At 44.7% G+C, this 23,288-nt stretch overlaps 1 protein-coding gene and 1 long non-coding RNA gene across 4 annotated transcripts in view; one reads left to right on the top strand and one right to left on the bottom strand.

The window, feature by feature from the left end:
* The window catches only part of LOC144680977 (uncharacterized), a 157,534-nt gene that overhangs the window by 120,390 nt on the left and 13,856 nt on the right, over positions 1-23,288 (bottom strand). The gene's annotated exons all lie outside the window — the stretch shown is intronic.
* LOC144680978 (uncharacterized) lies at positions 1,052-8,079 on the top strand. Of its 2 annotated transcripts, none has more exons than XR_013576655.1 (3): positions 1,052-1,458; positions 1,865-2,027; positions 7,825-8,079. It is a non-coding gene; the product is annotated as an uncharacterized LOC144680978 (long non-coding RNA). The 2 variants fall into 2 exon arrangements; XR_013576656.1 differs by having other exon boundaries at positions 1,625-2,027.

Here is a 23,288-nt window from a genome sequence, read left to right as displayed (position 1 = left end):
CCTGCATGCCCCCTATACTAAGCTCTGTCCTTCCACCCACCCCCTCAGGCCCCCTATGCCAAGTTCTGGCACATCTATGCCTATTGAGCCAATGTACATGTTCTAGAACCAATGAATATCACAGTGTAAAGTGGGATGTGCAAAGTAAAAGCTTTGACAAAATGTAATCCTTTGATCAGTTTCCCCTATGCTTGAAAAAAGTCTGGACAAGTTAATAAAAGTATCAATCATCCAGGCTCTTTGACTTTCAAAAACCACAAACACTTGAAACCAGTTATGTAAACAAACATTGTGAAATTGACTGCAGAGATTAGAGAGCCTGAGCTGTCAATCAAACAATATTTTCTCTGGGGAGAAGGCATTCTTTATTCTAATAGATGTCTCTGTTGTCTCAGGGGCCTGAGGGGGAGGGTAGAAGGGCACAGCTTGGCATAGGGAACATGAAGGGACATAGGGAACATGAGGGGGACCTTTTAGAACCATAGAACCATAGAACACTACAGCACAGAAAACAGGCCATTCGGCCCTTCTAGTCTGTGCCGAAATATTATTCCGCCTAGTCCCATTGACCTGCACCTAGTCCATAACCCTCCAGACCTCTCCCATCCATGAGCCCGCATTTACCACGTCAGATGGTAGCTCGTTCCACACTCTCACCACTCTCTGAGTGAAGAAGTTCCCCCTAATGTTCCCCCTAAACCTTTCCCCTTTCACCCTAAAGCCATGTCCTCTCGTGTTTATTTCTCCTAATCTAAGTGGAAAGAGCCTACTTGCATTTACTCTGTTTATACCCCATATAATTTTGTAAACTTCTATCATATCTCCCCTCATTCTTCTATGCTCCAAGGAATAAAGTCCTAACCTGTTTAATCTTTCCCTGTAACTCAACTCCTTAAGACCCGGCAGCTAACCTTTTAAAAGTACCACTCATGCACACTAGGGTTCACAACTTCTCTAAGGGGCCATAAACCATGACTCTTTAAAAACCTGGCCTGACTCCATGAAAATTGCAAAAGAGTACGACATGCCTTTCGCCACAATGTAGCCAGCCAAGTTGGGAGTGCCGGATCCGGCTCCTGACAGGAAGCAGCCCACACCCTTCAAAGGCACTCCCAAAAATCGCACTTCCTGGGAATGGGGTCAGGAAACCCGAAATTAGGGCCCGCCTGCTATTTTTAAAGGGTTTCCAAGTTAACCAGGCGGTGAAAATCCAGGCCACTATCTCTGCTCTTTTTTCACAGTTAGACCCTTTTTTTGTTTAATTCTCCAATGCCTGTCTGAGTTTGCCTGAATTCCTTGATCAACAGTACATCGAATTGTACATCACATCAGTGACTAATCATAAGTCCCTGCATGCTGCGATGGATCCTGTCAAACAGCGGTGCACTACAAGAGGTAGAGTAGAAAGTGGATTTCAAGTTCTAAGCTCATTCCCAAGCTCACAGGTAGATTTAAAAGGTATAAGGAAAGTTTCTTTTGTTGAAAGGAAAGAGAAGATTTGTGAATCTTATAGTACTTTGTCTTGAAACCATTTGCCTGTTATATTGTCCCAAATGACAAGACAGGTAAATCTAAAATGTGCCACATAATGTTGTTATACCGTAATGTTGTTCTTGATCCATAGACACCAGTGAAGAGCTCAGACTGGGAGTACAGAGCGGCTCAAGGTGCGGGTGCCTTAGATTGTGGATAGCACTGTCGAGGGCAGTGGTGACAATATCCTCTGCACTGACAAGGGTGAAAAGAGCACTCGAAGATGCAAATGCAGCCAGGGTAAATATTATCTCATTGATTTCCATTGTGAATTCTTTATGTGATCTCAAATCAAAGCTAGAAGATTTCAAAACTATTTTCTCTCTGGCAGAACTAAGGAGAAGTCTGCCTGAACAAACTCCTGAGAGTAACAATGGAAGACAGAATGACTGCAAGGAAAATTTGATACAATACAGCCTCCCAGTCCAAGAAGCAGTAGCTGGAGGCTGTGAACCACAAGCCACAGGAGGAAATTGTGGAACTGTCAAAAATAGGTGAGATACAACTGTTATTTTAATGTTACGTAGTATATGTCTTCCTGTGACTGATGCAGGTCTGTCTAATAGGAAACAGATGATAAAGTGAGCTGGAATTGTGCAATGGCCTCCCAACTCTGATATATGAATGATGCAAATTATTTTTCATCATGTTGTCAGGCAAGGTGTTGCACTACCAGTACCACACAAAGAAAGCTTGTTGGACATGCCTCCACCCCAAGAACCACCCAGATAGAGTCAGCACACCCCCTATCTGGTGCACAAAGAGTCCAGTGAGCAGTTGTACACTGCAATTGATGGCAAGGTAATCATTATCAAATGTTTTGAAAATTAATTTTATGTTGGTTTCGGCAAAAAGTGACGGATCATTATGACAGCAGGTGCATTGTTAAACTTGCTTCCATCACCAATGACTTGTCATTCATTGAGCCTGAACTGTTGAATAACCTCATGTAGAGTCTGTAGTTAATCTGAGTCTGTATTATCTTCCAATTTTACATATAAAATATTGATTATGTCCCTGATTTTACTTACAGGTAAAATAGCCAGGTAATGTTGAGATAGGTAGGTGGTGGTGCAGTGGTATTGTCAATGGACTGGTAATCCAGAGGCCCAGTGTAATCCTCTGAGGACCTGGATTAGAATTCTACCATGGCAGATGTTGGAATTTTTTTAAAAAATTCATTTACGGGATGTGGGCATCGCTGGCCAGCATCTATTGCCCATTCCCAATTGCTCTTGAAAAGGTGATGATGAGTTGCCTTCTTGAATCACTGCAGTCCCTGTGGTGTAGGATATGACTCCAGGCCCACAGCAATGTGATTGACTCTTAAATGCCCTCTGAGATGGCCTAACAAGACACTCAGTTGTATCAATCTGCCAAGAAGTCGACTAGGAACCTAACCGGACTGACCACTCGGCATCAACTTAGGCACTGGAAACAACAATGGCAAAGTCAGCCCCGTCGACCCTGCAAAGCCCTCCTTACTAACATCTGGGGGCTTGTGCCAAAATTTGGAGAGCTGTCTCACAGACTAATCAAGCAACAGCCTGGCATAGTCATATTCATGAAATCGTACTTTACAGATAATGTCCCAGACACCACCATCACCATCCCTGGGTATGTCCTGTCCCATCGCAGGACAGACGTCTAATGGCATCAGGTCAACCATGGGCAAGGAAACCTCCTGCTGGTTACCATGTACCATCCCCCTTCAGCTGATGAGTCAGTACTCCTCCATGTTGAACACCACCTAGGGAAAGCACTGATGGTGGCAAGGGCGCAGAATGTGCCCTGGGTGGGGGACTTCAATGACCATCGCCAAGAGTGGCTCGGTAGCACCACTACTCACCGAGCTGGCTGAGTACTAAAGAACATTAAGATAAAATTAAAATACTGCAAATGCTGGAAATCTGAAACAAAAACAGAAAATGCTGGAAAAACTCAGCAGGTCTAGCAGCATCTGTGGAAAGAGAAACAGAGTTAATGTTTCGAGTCTGTATGACCCTTCTTCAGAGCTCTGTTTTTCTGTTTTTGTACTAAAGAACATAACTGCTAAACTGGGTCTGCAGCAGGTGATGAGGAAATCAACAAGAGGGAAAAACATACTTGACCTCCTCCTCACCAAACTGCCTTGTCGCAGATGCATCTGTCCATGGCAGCATCGGTAGGAGTGACCGTCGCACAGTCCTTGTGGAGACAAAGTCCCGTCTTCACAATGAAGATACCCTCCATCTTGTGTGGCACTACCACATTACTAAATGGGTTAGATTTCGAACAGATCTAGCAACTCAAGACTGGACATCCATGAGATGCTATGGGCCATCAGTAGCAGCAGAATTGCACTCAACCACAATCTGTAAACTCATGGTCTGGCATATTCCCCGCTCTACCATTACCACCAAGCCAGGGAATCAACCCTGGTTCAGAAGAAGTGCAGGAGGGCATTCCAGGAGCAGCACCAGGCATACTTAAAAATGAGTTGTCAACATGGTGAAGCTACAAGTCAAGGCTACTTGCATGCCAAACAGCGTAACCAGCATGTGCTAAACAGAGCTAAGCGATTCCACAACCAACGGATCAGATCTAAGCTCTGCAGTCCTGCCACATCCAGTCATGGTGAAGGGGGCTCTCCAAATATCACCATCGTCAATGATGGGGAAGCCTGCAGATCAGTGCAAAAGATAAGGCTAAAGCATTTGCAACAATCTTCAGCCAGAAAAGCCGAGTGGATGATCCACCTCTGCCTCCTCCGGAGGTCCCCAGCATTACAGATGCCAGTCTTCAGCCAATTCGATTTACTCCACGTGATATCAAGAAACAGCTGAAGGCACTGGATACTGCAAAGGCTAATGGCCCTGAAAATATTCTGGCAATCGTGCTGAAGATTTGTGCTCCAGAACTTGCCGTGTCCCTAAACAAGTTGTTCCAGTACAGCTACAACACTGGCATTTACCCGACCATGTGGAAAATTGCCCAGGTATGTCTTGTACACGAAAAGCAGGACAAATCCAACCTGGCCAATTACCACCCCATCAGTCTACTCTCCATCAGTAAAGTGATGGAAGGGGTCATCAATAGTGCTATCAAGTTGCACTTGCTCATAAATAACCTGCTCACTGATGCTCAGTTTGGGTTCTGCCAGGATCACTCAGCTCCTGACCTCATTACAGCCTTCGTTCAAACATGGACCAAAGAGCTGAACTCAGAGGGAGGTGAAACTGACTGCCCTTGACATCAAGGCAGCACTTGACCAAGTGTGGCATCAAGGAGCCCTAGCAAAACTGGAGTCAATGGGAATCAAGGGGAAAACTCACCACTGGTTGGAGTCAAGGAAGATGGTTGTGGTTGCTGAAGGTCAATCATCTCAGTTCCAGGGCGTCACTGAAGGAGTTCCTTAGGGTAGTATCCTAGGCCCAACCATCTTCAGCTGCTTCATCAATGACCTTCCTTCCATCATAAGGTCAGAAGTGGGGATGTTCACTGATGATGGCACAACGTTCAGCACCATTCACAACTCCTCAGATACTGAAACACTCCATGTCCAAATGCATCATGACCTGGACAATATCCAGGGAAATATCCAAGTGGCAAGTAACATTCGCACCACACAAGTACCAGGCAATGACCATCTCCAACAAGAGAGAATCTAACCATCGCCCCTTGATATTCAATGGCATTACAATTGCTGAATCCCCCACTATAAACATCCTGGAGGTTACCATTGACCAGAATCTGAACTGGACTAGCCATATAAATGCTGTGGCTAAAAGAGCATATGAATTAGGATCAGGAGTAGACCACTTGGCCCCTCAAGCCTGCTCCACCATTCAATAAGTTCATGGCTGATCTGATTGTAACCTCATGTTCCTACCACTCCCTTGCTTATCAAGAATCTATCTAGTTCTGACATAAAGATATTCAAGGACTCTGCCTCAACCACCTTTTGTGGAAGTGAATTCCAAAGTCTCACAACCCTCTGAGAGAAAGCATTTCTCCTCATCTCTGTCCTAAATGGGCGACCTCTTATTTTGAAACAGTGACGCCTGAGTTCGAGATTCTCTCACAAGAGGAAGTATTCTTTCCAAATTCACCCTGTCAAGTCCCCTCAGGATCTTACGTGTTTCAATCAAGTTGCCTCTTACTCTTCTAAACTCCAGCGGATACAAGCTTAGGCTGTCCAGCCTTTCCTCATAAGATAACCCGCCCATTCCAGGTATTAATCTAGTAAACCTCTCTGAACTGCTTCTAATGCACTTATATCTTTCCTTAAATAAGGAGACTAATACGGTACACAATACTCCAGATGTGGTCTCACCAATGCCTTGTATAAGTGAAGAATAACCTCTCTACTCTTGTACTCATTTCCCCTTGCAATAACCTATAACATTCTATTAGCTTTGCTAATTATTTGCTGCACCTGCATTCTAGCCTTTTGTGATTCATGCACTAGGACACCCAGATCCCTCTGCATCCCAGAGCTCTGCAATCTCCCACCTCTGTTTTATTCGTCCTGCCAAAATGGACAACCTCACATTTTCCTACATTATGCTCCATTTGCCAGATCTTTGTCCACTCACCTATCTATATTGTTTTGGTTTTTTTATTTGTTGATGGGATATGGCCATCACTGGCTGGGCTAGCATATATTGCACATCTCTAATTGCCCTTGAGAACTGAATGGCTTGCTTGGCCATTTCAGGGGGCACTTAAGAGTCAACCACATTGCTGTGGGTCTGGAGTCACATGTAGGTCAGACCAGGTAAGGACAACAGATTTTCTTTCTTAAAGGACATGGTGAACCAGATGGGTTTTTACGACATGGGGTCATAATTAGACTTTTAATTCCAGATTTTTTATTGAATTCAAATTTCATCATCTGCCATGGTGGGATTCAAACCCAGGTCCGAACCTGGGTATCTGGAGTACTAGTCCAGTGACAATACCACTATGTCCCCACCTCCTTAGGTCCTCTTCACAACTTACTTTCCTACCTACCTTTGTGTCATCATCAAATTTTGCAACCATACCCTCAGTCCCTTCATCCAAAACATTTATATAAATTGTAAAGAGTTGAGGTCCCAGCACTGATCCCTGTGGCACACTACTCATCATATCCTGCCGACCACAAAATGAGCCATTTATGCCTACTCTCTGTTTCCCGTTAGCTAGCCAACCTTCTATGCATGTCAATATGTTACCCTCTACACCATGAGCTTTTATTTTCCGCAATAACCTTTGATGAAGCACATTATCAAATGTCTTCTGTAAATCTATGTACAGTACATCTACCAGTTCCCCTTTATCCACAGCACCTGTTACTTCTTCAAAGGATGCCAATAAATTGGTTAAACGTGATCTCCCTATTGCAAAGCTATGTTGACTCTGCCTGATTACCTTGAATTTTTCTAAGTGCCTTGTTATAACTTCTTTAATAATAGCTTCTAACATCTTACCTATGACAAATGTTAAGCTAACTGGCCTATAGTTTCCTGCAGGTCAGAATCCTGTAGCGAGTAACTCATCTCCTGACTTCCCAAAGCCTGTCCACCATCTACAAGGCACAAGTCAGGAGTGTGATGGAATACTCTCCACTTGCCTGGGTGAATGCAGGTCCAACAACACTCAAGAAGCTCGACATCATCCAAGGCAAAGCAGCCCATTTGATTGGCATCCCATCCACAAACATTCACTCCCTCCACCACTGATGCTCAGTGGCAGATGCACTGCAGGAACTCACCAAGCCTCCTTAGACAGCACCTTCCAAACCCATGACTTCTACCATCTAGGACAAGGACGACAGATGCATGGGAACACCACCACCTGGAAGTTCCCCTCCAAGCCACACAGCAACCTGGCTTGGAAATATATCGCCATTCCTTCACTGTCACTGGAACTCCCTCCCTAACAACACTGTGGGTGTACCTACACCACTTGGGCTGCAGAAGTTCAAGAAGGCATCTCATCACCACCTTCTCAAGGGCAATTAGGGATGGGCAATAAATGCTCACCTCACCAGCGACACCCACACCCTATGAATGAATAAAAGAAAATACCACAGGGAATGTGGACTAAAGCACACAGCCAAAGGTGGAATTCATTATTCGTAAAGTCTTTGGCTGTTGGCATCTGTGGGTCCGACGAACTGAAGGGCAGGCTGTTTTATTGCAGGAGCATAAATGATACAATTTCTCGCAGCAGCAGGTTGGCTTGGAAGCCACTTGTCTCCTGTTTTGGAAGTCCCCGACTAATTTCTTAAACTTTTTCTCTTACTTTACGGCATGTTTCTCCCAGACCCAGGGGAGGAAGCTTTCAAGAAAGAGCTTGAAAAAATAAATAATATCCAAGCAGATTCAGGACCTCAACAAAAGACAAAAATCCGGTGAACCATTCAATGTGTAAATGTAAATGATGCTTAAGTTCAGCATTTTGATTAACTGCTGCAATTTAACATTTCTGTACTTTAACTATTTTTTTTGTTTCTCCACTGTTTATTTGATTTTTGCTTCATATGTTTTGTGTTTCATGCATCACAATAAAACTTGAAGCTTACAGTGCAGTCCAGTGAAGTTATATTTCACTGGCCCACAGCACACACAGACAAATAAGTTTTTTTTCATATTTTAGTGATATATATGTAAATGGAGAGGGTGAATTTCTTTTAATAGATTTTCTCTTTTGCAAGTTTTGAATACTTAGCTGCAGGGTGACCTCTATGTTTTTAAGGGATTGTCCTTTGACTGTTTGTCCCATAAGGTTTGCCTTATTTGTCCCTTATTTTGTAGGATAGCCTGTGGAAGGCTGAAGAGACTCCAAGGTGACTTTGTGATTTAGTTGGTCTGGAGTTGGCCAGCAGAGATGACTCAACAACATAACTTGTAAGTTTTAGTTGATAATCCTGCTTCCTCAAGACCCCTCCTCTCCACTCCTCTTAACTTCCTCCACCTCCACGCTTATCAACACCCTGCCCACTGCTCTTACAGTCAGCAACATGCCATCCCCCACACACCACCCCCCACATCCTAGTCCCTAATGTGTTCATTTATTGCAGTTTACAGTGCTCCTTTTTTTATTTCATAAGAGTTGGTCACCCTGGTCTCAAATGGAACAAATTGGGCCAGTAAATTTAACCAGGCTAACTGATCACAACTGGAACCAACTTGACAGCTCAACAGGAAACAATTCAACTGGCCAACTGGGAACAATACCGAACAATTAGAACAATACAACTGGGATCAGTTCAAACTAGCCAACAACCAGTTTCAATTTCCATTTGAAAACTGAACCAGTTGAGAACTGATTTTTATTCCTGGGCCTGGATAACATTATGGAACATTTTATGATATTAAAGGCGCTATAAAAATACAAGTCGTTGCTGTTGTTGCAGAGGGACCGCTGAGACTTGTATGCACACCCCACATTTTAAAATTATACCTGTGTCCACAGATTTCACTCTAAATATAACCTGAAGAGAGAATAATAAATATTGTAAAACGTTCAATTTAGAGTCTTAGACAAGGTCAAAGGGCTGCCCTTTAACTTGATATTGATCACTTTCCAAAAACATGCAGCAAAAAAATTGCAAAAATTCATGATATTTTGTATATAAATAGAACTGTTCATTAATCATTAAACCTCTCCCTCCCAGGGTACACTTTGTACTTGTGAAAATCATGACAATTATGGATAGCTTCTTGGGAGCAAGTTACTCCAAGCATGGTTGGCAACATGCAATTGTATTCGTAGAACATTCCATGGCAGGGATCCTTGAAGGCAGCTAGAAATACATTTCAGTACTAGTTGGAGAGGAATGAACACAGGCCAAATTACACAAAGACTGTGAACAAGTCTGCATCAGGTCTCTCAATTCCAATGCACGTACTAACTGCAATATTGGCATTCAACTTACACAGCTTTAAATACAAGAGTAATGTATATATTGATACCAACACACTGTACAGAATGTCATTAACTGCATTACAACATTGAATGTGCTTCATTAAAGTGTTGTAACACACTTTGGGACAAGCTAGGAACATGAAAGGTGCTATAGATTTGCAAGTCTTCCTTTACTTTAATATTTTACATTCTGCATATATACACACTCTTTTGTGTGATACTCTTAATTCATCTGACACTGTTTTCATCATTATCACTGCCAGCTTTTTATTTTTCTTTCACATTGCTGGCCAGGTCAGCATTTATTACCCATCACTAACTGTCCTTGAGAAGGTGGTAGTGAGCCACCTTCTTGAACTTCTGCAAACCATGTGATGTAGGTAAGTCCACAGTGCTGTTAGGGAGGCAATTCCAGGATTTTGACCCAGTGATAGTGAAGGAACAGCGATACAGTTCCAAGTCAGGATGGTTTATGGCCTGGGGGGGACCTGCAGGTGGTGGTGTCCTCATGCATCTGCTGTCTACCACCTGGTAGAGGTCAAGGATAGGTAGGTGCTGTGCAAGGAGCCTTGGTGAGTTGCTGCAGTGCATCGCATAGACTGCACTGCTGCCATCAGTAATGGAGGTAGTGAATGTTGAAGGTAGTGGATGGGGTGCCATTCAAGCGGGCTGCTTTGTCCTGGATGGTGTCCATCTTCATGAGTGTTGTCAGAGCTGCACTCATCCAGGCAAGTGGAAAGTATCCAATCGCAATTCTGACTTGTACCTTGTAGATGGTGGACAGACTTTGGGGAGTTAGGAGGTGAGTTACTCACCACAAAATTCCCAGTCTCTGACTTACTCTCGTAGCCACAGTATTTACATGGCTAGTCCAGTTCAGTTTCTGGTCAATGGTACCCTCCAGGATGTTGATAGTGGGGGATTCAGCAATGATAATGGCACTGAATGTCATGGGGAGATGGTTAGATTTTCTCTTGTGGGAGATGGTCATTGCCTGGCGCAAGTGTTACTTACCACTTGTCAGCCCAAGCCTGAATGCTGCCCACGTCTTGCTGCATATGGGCATGGACTGCTTAAATATATGAGGAGTCGAGAGTGGTGCTGAACATTGTGCAATCATCAGCAAACATCCCCATTTCTGACCTTTTGATGGAGGGAAGGTCATTGATGAATCAGCTGAAAATAGTTGGGCCGAGGACATTATCCTGAGAGACTCCTGCAGTGACGTCCTAGGATTGAGATGATTGTCCTCCAACAACCACAACCATCTTCCTTTGTGCTAGGTATGACTCCAGCCAGTGGAGAGTTTTCCCCCGATTCCCATTGACTCCAGTTTTGCTTGATGCCACACTCGGTCAAATGCTGCCTTGATGTCAAGGGCAGTCACTCTCACCTCACCTCTGGAGTTCAGCTCTTTTATCCATGTTTGGGCTAAGGCTGTAATGAGGTCAGGAGCCGAGTGGCCCTGGTGGAACCCAAACTGAGCAGCTGTGAGCAGATTATTTCTGAGTAAGTGTTGCCTGATAGCACTGTCAGTGACAGAAACATAGCCATCATACTTCGCCCATATTTTATTTATTCTTTCATGAGAGGTGGACGTTGCTGGCAAGGCCAGCACTTGATGCCCATACCTAATTGTCCTTGAGCTGAGTGGCTTGCTAAATGATTTCTTAGGGCAGTTAAGAGGCAACCACATTGCTGTGGATCTGGAGTCACATGTCGGCCAGACCAGGTAAGGATGGCAGTTTTCCTTCCCTAAAGGATATTAATGAACCAGATGGGTTTTTAACAACAATTAACAGTAGTTTCATGGTCACCATTCCTGGGGCTAGTCTTCAATTGCAGATTATATTAATTGAATTTAAATTCCACCAGCTGCCGTGGTGGGGATTGAACCTGTGACCCCAGAGCATTAGCCTGGATCTCTGGATTACTAGTCCAGTGACATTCCCACTAGGCCCACCATCTCAGATTGCTTTATCCAGCCAAGTTTAGCAGAACAAAATATATCATTATAGTGCAGATTCTTTGGGAGTTTATTAAAAGAATGAAGCTACAAGGTTCATAGATTAAAACAAAAGAATTTTGCTACACCAAAATCAAAGAATATGAATCCTCCTAACCACACTCTATTTTAAATAAAAGCAAAATACTGCAAATGCTGGAGTCCTGGAATAAAAACGGAAAGTTCTGGAAAAACTCAACAAGTCTGGCAGTATCTGTGGAGAGAGAAACAAAGTTTTGAGTCCAATGTAACTCTTCCTTGGAATTGCCGAAGAAGTCACTTTGGACTCGAAATGTTAACTCCGTTTCTCTAATATTCTTTAGCTATGGAAGTTTGCATAGAAAACTCTCTCTCTCAGCTTGGCTATACCAGAAGTTCAACTCACTGTTAGGAGTTCTTCAGTTAATAACTGTTTTACTCTTTTTCAGCCTCCACACAAAATTTCAACTGAGTTTTGTTTGAGAGAGATGTTTTCTCTTCTGCAGCCAGCTTGGTCCAAAAACTCAAAACTAAACTGGTTGAACACAGAACCATTCCCTACAATTAACTTGTGTTGACCTTTATTGTTTAGCTCCCAGGAAACCTGGTCACATGATTATTTACTGTTATCCATCTGCCTTACCATAAATCTCCTTTCAATGAAACCTAGTTCTTAAAGGGACTATCACTCCACATAAAATATAGATTTCTTCCCAAAAGCACATGGGCGATCACATACTGAACTAATAATGCAGAGGCCCAGTCCAATGCTCTGGACACACAAGTTCAAATCTAATGTGAAATTTAAATGTAATAAATTTGGAATAAAAAACTAGTGTCAGTAATGGTGACTATGGAACTACTGGGTTGCCTTAAACATACAAAATAGGAGCAGAAGTAAGGCATTTGGCCACTCGACCCTACTCCCCCATTCAATAAGATCATGGCTTTCCACCCCACGCCCACTAGAGCTGTACTTTGAGTGTCCTGCCAACCATTCTTAATTAGCACATTCTCTTAGATAATATCACCACCTTCAACACCTCTTTGTTCCTTTGTCTATGACATCTTTTGATTATCTGCTCCTATCACTGCTTGCTTGTCCCTACAACCACCCCCCACCCCCACCCCCCTCCCCCCACCACCTTAAACCAGCTTATATTTCACCCCTCTCCTAATATTACTCAGTTCTGTTGAAGGGTCATGAGGACTCGAAATGTCAACTCTTCTCTTTGCCGCCGATGCTGCCAGACCTGCTGAGTTTTTCCAGGTAATTCTGTTCTTGTTTTGGATTTCCAGCATCCCCAGTAGTTTTTTGATTTTAAGATCATGGCTAATCTGTTTGTGTTCTGAATTCCACATTCCCATCTACTGCCCAGATGGTAAAAAACCATCTGGTTCACTAATGTCTTTCAGGTAACGAAGTCTACGATCCTTATCCAGTTTGGCCTAAATGTGCCTCCAGACCCATAGCAATTTGGTTGACATTTAACTACCCTCTGAAATGCCTAGCAAGCCACTCAGTTGTATCAAACTGCTACAGAAAAGTTGAAAAAGCATAAAACTGGATGGACCACTTGGCATCGGCATAGGCACACTCTGCCCAGATGACCCTGCAAAATTGTCCTCACTAGCATCAGGGGACTTGTACCATAATTGGAGAGCCGTCCCACAGACTAATCAAGCCACAGCCTGACACAGTGAGACTCATTGAATCATAGCTTACAGCCACTGTCCCAGACTTTTCCATCACCATCCCAGGCTATGTCCTGTCCCATGAGGCACAGTGGTACACAATTCGGAGGGAGTGGCCCTGGGAGTCCGCCACATTGACTCTGGGCTTCATGAAGTCTCACAGCATCAGGTCCAACAAGGTCAAGGAAACCTCCTGCTGATTATCACCTCCCTCAGCTGATGAATCAGTACTCCACCATGCTGAACAGCACTTGGATGAAGTACTGAGGATAGCAAGGGTACAGGATATACTTCAGGTGGGGGACTTCAATGTCCATCACCAAGAGTGGCTTAGTAGCACCACTGCTAGCTGAGTCCTGTAGGACATACCACAGCTACCAGACTCAGGTCGTGAGAGAACCAACAAGAGGGTCCTCATCCTCACCGATCTACCTGCTGCAACACATCTGTTCATAACAGTACTGCTAGGAGTGATCACCGCACAGTAATAAAAAACTGGAATTAAAAGTCTGATGATGACCACAAAACCATTGTTGATTGTTGTTAAAATCCATCTGGTTCACTAATGTTCTTTAGGGAAGGAAATCTGCCATCCTTACCTGTTCTGGCCTGCCTGTGACTCCAGACCCACATCAATGTGGTTGACTCTTAAAATGCCCTCTGAATGAGGGCAATTAGGGATGGGTAATAAATGCTGGCCTAGCCAGTGACATCCACATCCCATGAATGAATAATAAAAAAGGAACTGGAGTCACACATATAGGCCAGGCTGAATATAAATGGCAGGTTTCCCTTGCTGGAGGATGGTAGTGAAGAGGCTTAGGGATCATGATTATTGATCTTATCTTTTTATTTCCACATTTTTTTTATTAACAGAATTCCAATTCTCAAACTGCTGAGGAGGGGGTTTCACTCCCGTTCTCTGGATTATTAGCCCAAGCATCTGAATTATTGGTCCTGCAACATAACCACAACATACCCATAATAGGTGTATAGAAGCATCTGGTAGACCTTTGGATACAACCTTCTTATACTGCTGCCATTAAGGAGAGAAATTGCTTGTTCAAGCAGACAAGACATCTGTCATTTGCTTTTTTAAGTCTTTATAAAGCAGATTACCTAATTTGGCTCATGTCATCTTGGAATGATATGAAAAGATAGATGTTCAGGGTTGTTTTGATCATCACAGCCACTGGCAATACAGTGCGTCCGAATGAGTTTGGCTGCAAGTCATTATGCTGTATGTGACACAACTCAGTTAATAGCAGTTCCTATGAATTTCAGCCAAGTTAATAGTCGGAGTTACACATATTTGTGTCAGTAAGTGCAAATGACACCATGATTCGGTACAGACAGTTTCTGGTGAATACTGTCCAGTTTGGTGTGGGGATGGGCCCTATGTCTGAAGGAGCTAGGGAAAAATGAAGCCATGAAAGGATTTAATTTTTAAAAATTCATTCATGGGATGTGAGCATCTCTGGCTAGGCCAACATTTATTGTCCATCCCCAATTGCCCTTGAGAAGGTGTTGGTGAGCTGCCTTCTTGAACCACTGCAGTCCATGTGGTGTAGGTACACTCACAGTGCTGTTAGGAAGGGAGTTCAGGATTTTGATCCAGCGACAGTGAAGGAATGGCAATATATTTACAAGTCAGGATGGTGAGTGACTTGGAGAGGAACTTCCAGGTGATGGTGTTCCCATGTGTCTGCTGCCCTTGTCCTTCTAGATGGTAGTGGTTGTGGGTTTTAAAGGTGCTGTCTAAGGAGTCCTGATGAGTTCCTGCAGTGCATCTTGTAGATGGTACACACTGCTGCCAGTGGTAGATGGAGTGAATATTTGTGGGTGAGGTGCCAATCGAGCGGGCTGCTTTGTCCTGGATGGTGTCAAGCTTCTTGAGTTGTTGGAGCTGCACTCATCCAGGCAAGCGAAGAGTATTCCATCACATTCCTGACTTGTGCCTTGTAGACGGAGGTGAGTTACTCACTGTAGGTTCCTAGCCTCTGACCTGCTCTTGTAGCCACAGTATTTATATGGCTAGTCCAGTTGAGTTTCTGATCAATGGTAACCCCCAGGACGTTGATAGTGGGGGGATTCAGCAATGGTAATGTCATTGAACATCAAGAAGCCATGGTTAGATTCTCTCTTGTTGGAGATGGTCATTGCCTGGCACTTGTGTGATGTGAATGTTACTTGCCACTTGTCAGTCCAAGCCTGGATATTGTCCAGGTCTAACTGCACTTGGACATGAAACACTTCAATATCTGAGGAGTTGCGAATGATGCTGAACACTGTGCAACCATCAGCAAACATCCCCACTTCTGACCATATGATGGAAGGAAGGTCACTGATGAAACAACTGAAGATGGTTGGGCCTAGGACACTACCCTGAGGAACTCCTGTAGTGATGTCCTGTAACTGAGATGCTTGACCTCCAACAACCACAACCATCTTCCTTTATGCTAAGTATGTCTCCAACCAGCGGAGAGTTTTCCCCGTGATTCCCATTGTCTCCAGTTTTGTCATGGTGCCTTGATGCCACACTCGGTCAAATGCTGCCTTGACGTCAAGGGCAGTCACACAACAACTGTTGAAATTCCAAAGCCAATAAGTCAGTGAGGAATAGATGAGCCGAACTGTGCAGGATAGTATACGAGCAGAAGAGTTTTGGATGAATTCAAGTTTGCAGAGGGTAGAAATGGGAAGCTGGCTAGGGAGGCTGTGCAGATGATAAAGGCATGGATGCACATTTCAACAGCAGATGGGCTTGTAGAGGCGAAGACGGGCAACATTTAAGAGGTTTAAGCAGGTGCACCTTGCAACTGTATAACACAAAATCAAAAGCTCAGCTCGAGATCAGTCAAAACCACCTTCTTGAACTGCTGCAGTCCATGTGGTGTAGGTAAACCTACAATGCTGTTAGGATGGCAGTTCCAGGATTTTGACCAAGCAACAGTAAAATAAGAGTTTAAAAGTTTGTAAGTGAAAAAAGGTTTGCATCTCTTCCAGAATAGGTACAGTGACAATATTGCAAGTTTAGTGCAACCTGGTTTGTGATTATTCCATTCTACTGTCAATTGGGTCCCACTATATTCAAACAGGTGGAATGATCTGCAACAAATGGCACTCAAACAGAAGCCACAACTGAGAGTAACTTCCCCATCACTATCACTTTCTCAAAACCTATTACATTTCTATCCCTTTCCTCAGTTCTGATGAAGAGTCACCGACCTGAAACATTAAGTGGAACTTTCCATTTATGGGACTAAGTGCGGTGGCATGCGGTTTCAGCAGCAGCCACCCCGCTGCTCAGAATGTCGGGATCTCACGCCCGATTCCACGCTTGGAAGCTCATTAATGCAGAGGCGAGTATCAGACTGAATCACCTGGTGGGTTGGGAGCTGAATCATCCACCTGCCGTCAGCTGGCAGGGTCGAGGTTCTGGGCACTTTATATAAATGCTAGTTGAACACATACATCTCTCCAGCCCACCTGTCTCCAGGAGACTGTTACAGATGTCCTCCATGCACATGAAGAAAGCCATAAGCCTCAAGAAGGTAGCACCCCACTTCACCCACTAGGTTGAGGCCTTATTCAGAGGAATGAGGGTGCACAGGCATGTCCTGTATCCCAGGGATGCATCCAGGAAGCAGATCAGCCTCACCGCTCCGGCCTAGGAGGCCGTCGCACAGGAGGTCAGCGCTGCTGGTAACCAGCGCCCAAAACGTTATCCAGTGCAGGAAGAGGATGAGTGATCTCATCCGCTCTGCCAAGGGAAGTCATCCTTCAACTCCCTCCAATGTCAAACTTTCATCATGGCATCATGCACCCAAATGGCTACTATCTTTAGGGATCTCACACAACCATTAGCGGGGGACACATTTCACCACTCGTTCTCTCACGAAAACTTTCACATCACCACCATCCCATGTATCATTTTGCTTACACTGCATCCTCCAGCCCTTCTAGGGAGGGTTCACCACACACAGGGAACACGCATCTCACCCAACCTCTGCTCCATTCCTTCTCACCATGTGCCTTTCTTTCGTCTTCAAACAGGGCAAGCTGGCACACAACGGAAGAGAAAGAGCGCAGACTGAGGGAGAGACGGCTGACATTATTTTCCTCATTGAGTTCAAGGAGGCTGCAACTGAGCTGGCTGGGGAGGACAGGGATCGCTCCTATGACCCTCTGGAAGTGGTTACCAACTCAATACAACAAGCGGCGGAACATCAGGTGGCAATTTGACAGTCACTCAACAGACTAGAGCGAACAATGGAGGAGTCCGCTCACGTTCTGTCTTATGTCATGACTCTGACATGCAAGCACCCTGAGGTCACCATGGGAAGGCTGGCAACCACCATGGAGACCTTGGTCCAGCAGGTCTTGCCAGATTTGTTCTCAGCTCTGCACTCCATAGCTACACACCTTGGTGGGCACCATCAAGATGTAGGCAACATGGGGACGGGGCACCTTGACCTCCCACCAGGTGCATCATCTCAAGGAGTAAGGGCGGGGCCCTCAGGCACCCACTTGCAGGATAAGCGTCAGCCGGACACTCTGGGGGCCTCTTCTCAGGAAACTCCAAGGATGTGCAGCCGCTTACAGTCTGCTCTTCCTATGACCCTGCATCCGCTCCAGCTGCTCAGGTCACCGAGAGTGCATCTGCCCCTGAGCAGGAGACCATTATCAGACCAGGGCCCTCCAGCCACTAGAGATCATCCACCAAGGTTATTGCAGACATCAGGATAGACAGCAGTCGGCAGGCTACAATCAGCAGGCTACCCCTACCCCTGCTGAAGATGTCGGGGCTGCACCCAGAAGTAGCTGTAGGTTTAGGAAAGTTAAGAAGTTTGATGTCACTTTTGGGTCACAGGTGTGCTACCACTATAAAGAAATTGCACTTTTGTGAATACATTTGATGGTTATGTTAATGTTGTGGTCAACTGAAAGCATTGTGATTTTGTACATTGGAATCTTCTTATGTCAAGGTTTAGCCATCCTCCCATTCTGATAGTGTCCACTGTGAGATTAACATTCCTGTGATGTCAACCTCACTTGAGTAGTCTCCGCATCTTTGTTTGATATCAGGGAGAAGTGTTTAAATCTTTACTTGATGTGTGTGATGTAAGCATTCTGAACCTTTGTTCCTCAAGGAACACCTTTGAGTGAGGACAGCTCATCAGCGTTGATATTCTAGTTGCATTTGTGTTACCTCAGTGGTAGTGGCTGAAGATACGACATGCATGGGAGGAGGAGATCCCTAGTCACATCCTCATCTCACTGCCAGCAGTGTTTGCATCGTTATATGGTGGAGAAAGCTTCAAGTCCTCTTTCATATTGCTCTTGTTCCTCAATGGACTCAGTTCCCAGAGTCAGTGCATTCACAGGGCACTGTGGACAAAAGCAGAGATCATTTCTGGTGATTCATGAGGCCAAAATGTGCAAGTGTGAATGTAGGACTCATTCTTGCTGCAAGTGTTTGGACATACCTTGAGATGAAAGAGAATGGCATTGAGGGCTAGGAGAGATGTGGCCCATGTGCCCTCCCTTAACTTTACTCTTCCTGGAACCTGTCAGCAATTAAAGTGTCAAGGGCACGTCTGCCAAGTCTTGCATTCTCCATGATGTCATCATATTCACACTGACCCTCAGCAGCCTCCTGAGGTTACTGGGCCTCCAGATCTTCATCCTCCGATGAGCTCTCATCCTCTTCCATTTCACCCTCTGGCAAGGGATCACCTCTTTGCATTGCCAGATTGTGAAGACAACAACACACTGCGATGCACTGGTGTGATCAGCCAGTATTTCAGTAGGTACCCCTTATCCACAAGCAGCTATCTCTGCAAACGTAATGGCCCCTTGAAAATCTCAGGGGCCTGGGAGTGATGCAGGATGTAGGAGTCATGGGAACTCCCAGGATACTTATCACAAACATGCATTATGTGCTTCTGATAATCACACACCAGTTGTACATTGATGGAATGGTAGCCTTTGTGGTTTATAAACATTAAGGGCTGCTGCCATGGAGCCTGTAAAGCCACATAGGTGCAGTCTATTTGCACCATGCAACCTTGGGAACCCTGAGAGGTTGGCGAAGCTGGTTAATCTGGCAGCCTGGCTATCGTCGCCCAAGGCACACCTGACATAATGATGTGCTTTCCTGCAAAGGGCATTTGTAACCTCCTTTATGCATTGATGTATTGCGGACTGAAGGCTGCCGCACAGGTCCCCTGTTGACCCCTGGAAAGACCCAGAGGCAAAGAAATTGAGCACTGCGGTCACCTTCAAAGCCAATGGCAGGGGATATCCTCCAACCACACCTGGCATCAGGTCTTCACAAAGAATGTGGCATGTGTGATGTACCAGAGCTCGGGACAAGTGCAGACGAGCCCGGCATTGTCTCTCACTCATCTGTAAATAGGAGACTCTTCTACATTATACGCTAGGTCTGGCGATTTGCCTCCATTGTCTGGGTCTCTCCTCCTGACCATCCAGTTCATGGCCTGGCTTTGCTTGACCATGTCCCTCAGGCGGAGCCTCCTGCTGGAACTGTGCTCGGTGTCACCTCTCCCTCCTTCACCACCTCCATTGCATTAAGACCCTGACAAAGGCAGCATTGAGCCCTGGATCCATTTGTGCTTTTGCCTTCTCTCTGAAATGAAACATTGAAGGCATTAATGAATAAAGGGTCAAGAAAATGAAGCTCTGAATATGAAACATATGGCGTAAGGGTCTATAATTTTTCCTGCCCTACTTGCATGGTGGTTGGTGCAGCCTTGTCCCTGAGATGCGAGCGCACACGTCAAGGTGAACAAGATGGAATCCCAGATATGTAACATTTGGAGCCCTGTGGGGGATGATAAGGTGTAAATGAGATGAATGACCCAACCCAACTCTGTGCTCCAATCTCTGATGTGGCATAGTAATGACCAATCAATTGTTCATGGTCAATGAGTGGATGCCCTTTGGCCTCTTAATGAATGCCAATTCTGGTGAACATGTGACAGGCCTTCCTTGATGGAATGCTATATATGATGCAGCTGTGCCTCCTTCGCTATTGCCTACATTCTCAGATTCTAAATTCCTGTGTGTTACTCTTGAGATGCAGCGACTGTGATGTGAAGCCACTGAATTCTGAGTACTCCTTTAATAGCACTAACAAAGGCATTGGCTTTCAGTGGCTTTCTTCCCAAGGCGATCTTCCTCCTTTCTCACTAAGCAGTCTCATGTTCACTCTTGCGGCACCAACAGGTTAGAGGATGCCCCCAGAATGGGCCCCTTAGCCCAGCAGTATGCTCCCCCAACAGTGCCTCAGACCCCTCCCAATTAGATTCACTGGTACTTTTAATTTGTGACAGCGTCATTGCTGTGGTGCAGCAAGTTAGTGGTTCTCCACTATTACTTCCAAAACGCAATTCGACACTCCCTCTCTCACTGTCCGTCTGCCTGATATATATACCTGGAACCTCACAATGTGAAGGCAGAACTCCCTCCTATTGTTCTCCAACCTCTCCCAATAATACTGGATCTCACAGTTGTTGTGGTGGGCATTCTTACCCTCCCCTCCCATCACTTGTGACATGCCTATGCCCCATGTGGACCTCCACCCACCCCATCTATTCCAGAGTCTGCGTGCATCCCCTTCCAGTCAAACATGTGTTATCCCTTTAACCCCCTTGAATGTCAGCATTTTATGTTCCATTGTTGGGCTCCAGCTTCCAACCCGCGGTCTACCCTCTGCCTTCCACTGTTCCCCATCCTTGCCCTTCTGCCTTCCATCATGCCCCCTTTCCCCCATCACACCCCTTGCATGGCCCTCCTTCCCCATTATCCTCCTTGTGTTCACCCTTTCCTCTTCACAATCCTGGCACAGCCTTCCTTCCTCATTAGTTGTTTTCATCATCCTCACCTTCCCCTCACACCCCACCCTTGGTCAAAACATTCGTTGCTGAAAGTGGAGTTCTGCCTGTGTGCCACTGCACAATGGTGTCCTTGCGGACAACGGTGTCAGCCACCGGGTGGAAGACCCCTGCACTCCCCAGCCCTGGCCGCAGTACTGGTTAGGGTTTGAAAGTGGAGGCCTGCATGAGTACTGCAGCATAGTGGTGTCCTTCTGGACAATGTAGGCAAAGAGCAGGAGCAGACCAAACCCGCAGCCCCAGCAGAGTGGCATTCATCGCAACAAGACCAGCGCAGTGCTATGGCAGGTAGGCTATGTATGTTGCACTCATCACGAAGAAGCTGAGGTCCGACATGTGTATGCCACTCCTTTTCAAACGGGTTTCAGGCTGACATAATTTCCCGCTGTTAAGGTTGGAAGGCATCATGAGATTTCAGCAAGCAGCTGTTTTAATGAGTGTTCATGAAATGGTAATGAATGCAAATGGCGTTCACATCACTAGGCAGCAGGATAACCAACCTGCCGTCGGCAGAATCACAAACTACTTTTATGCCAGCGGGTTTCCAACTTATTGACAGCTGCTGGATTCTCCACTCCCGCCCACCACGAAACCTGCAGCAGGAAGGATGGGAAAATTCCGCCCATTAACTCTGTGTTTCTCTCCAAAGATGCTGCCTTACCTGCTGAGTGTTTCCACCATTTTCTGTTGTTATTTCAGATTTCCAGCACCCGCAATATTTTCCTTTTATTTAGTAAATGGGCGTAGTTTTCCCTTGCCTTAGCCAAAATCAGAAGTCAGCATGTGGCTGCAAGCCAGCATCATATTATTACAATATGCGGCTTCAGGAAATCATCCCGTTCTGTCTTAGCTCCATACAGATTATAAACATCCCCCATCATATGAAGGCGCTTGTACTTAGAATCAAAAATAAGAACATAGTTAACCAGCAAACATAGAATTGGTTATAAGTGATAACTGTGGTCTCTCAAATCTCAATCCCTACTCTGCACTTTATTGATACTGGTGCCTGAAATATGCTGGTATGTTCCTGGAAACCATAATCTGTAGATATCTGGTAAAGTTGTATTCACTAGAATGCTTCATGTTCGAGAACTGGACATAGCAATTCACAGAAACTCATAAGGTTAGTGCAGCAAACAATCAGATTGTTAAGTTTGTTAATGTTTGTGCCAAGGCCTAAGCTTCCATCAGGGGAATTGTATCCCAGCAATGCCAATCAATTCCTTATAATGCAATCGTCTGCACTAGTTAATAGTTCTTTAATATTAGTTATTACGTTGTTTGTATTGTCACATGATCTATGTGTCACTGAGTAATGCTTGTGAGCAGTTTCCTCCCAAGCATAGATTTCCACTGTAATGAGTATGCTAAATACAGTGATTTATTCAGTGAGAATATAGAAATTGAAGCACAGCAGGAAAGAAAGAAAAAAGACTTGCATTTAGATAGCGCTTTTCATGATCAAAGGATGTCCCAAAGTGCTTTATAGCCAATGAAGAGCTTTTGAAGTGTAGTCACTTTTGTAATTTAGGAAACACAGCAGCCAATTTGTGCACAGCAAACTCCTCCAAACAACAAAATGATAATGACCAGATCGTGTTTTTGTGATGTTGATTGAAGAGTTAATACTGATTGGCCAGAACACCAGGGATAACTCCCCTTCTACTTCAGAATAATGCCGAGATCTTTTATAGCCATCCGAGAAGGCAGACAGAGTCTCAGTTTAACACTTCATCCGAAAGACAGAACTTTCAACAGTTCAGCACTCCCTTTGTACAGCGTTGGTGCATCAGCCTTCATTTTTGTGTCTATGTCCTACAATGGAACTTGAACATACAACCTCCTGACTCAGAGGCGAGAGTGCCACCAAATGAGCCACAGAAGAGATGATGGAAATAAAATAAAGTGTATGGAAAACGAAAGAAATCTGCAGGTTCAGAATGACAATATATTGAAGCCATTACAACAAAGTTCAGTGGTGGTGAGTAAATTAAATCAGATATCGGGATATTTGGAAAGGTCAATATTGATTTGAAATAATGAGGTTATTTAAATATCATTAATACAATACACTTCCAATAAATACATGTATATTTCTGGTCATCACAATACAAAAAACTGTTAAAAAAATACAGACGTGGGCAACATGAATGATTGAACGGGTGCAGGGATTGGATTATGAGGAGCAATTATGTAAAATGGGCATGTTCTCACTGGAAAAGTGAAGGTTGAGAGATGGTACAATTGGTGTTTAGGAG

The sequence above is a fragment of the Cetorhinus maximus genome, chromosome 5 (assembly GCF_964194155.1).
Source record: "Cetorhinus maximus chromosome 5, sCetMax3.hap1.1, whole genome shotgun sequence".
NCBI classification, from domain to species: domain Eukaryota; kingdom Metazoa; phylum Chordata; class Chondrichthyes; order Lamniformes; family Cetorhinidae; genus Cetorhinus; species Cetorhinus maximus.
This window is presented reverse-complemented; position numbering and strand designations above follow the sequence as displayed.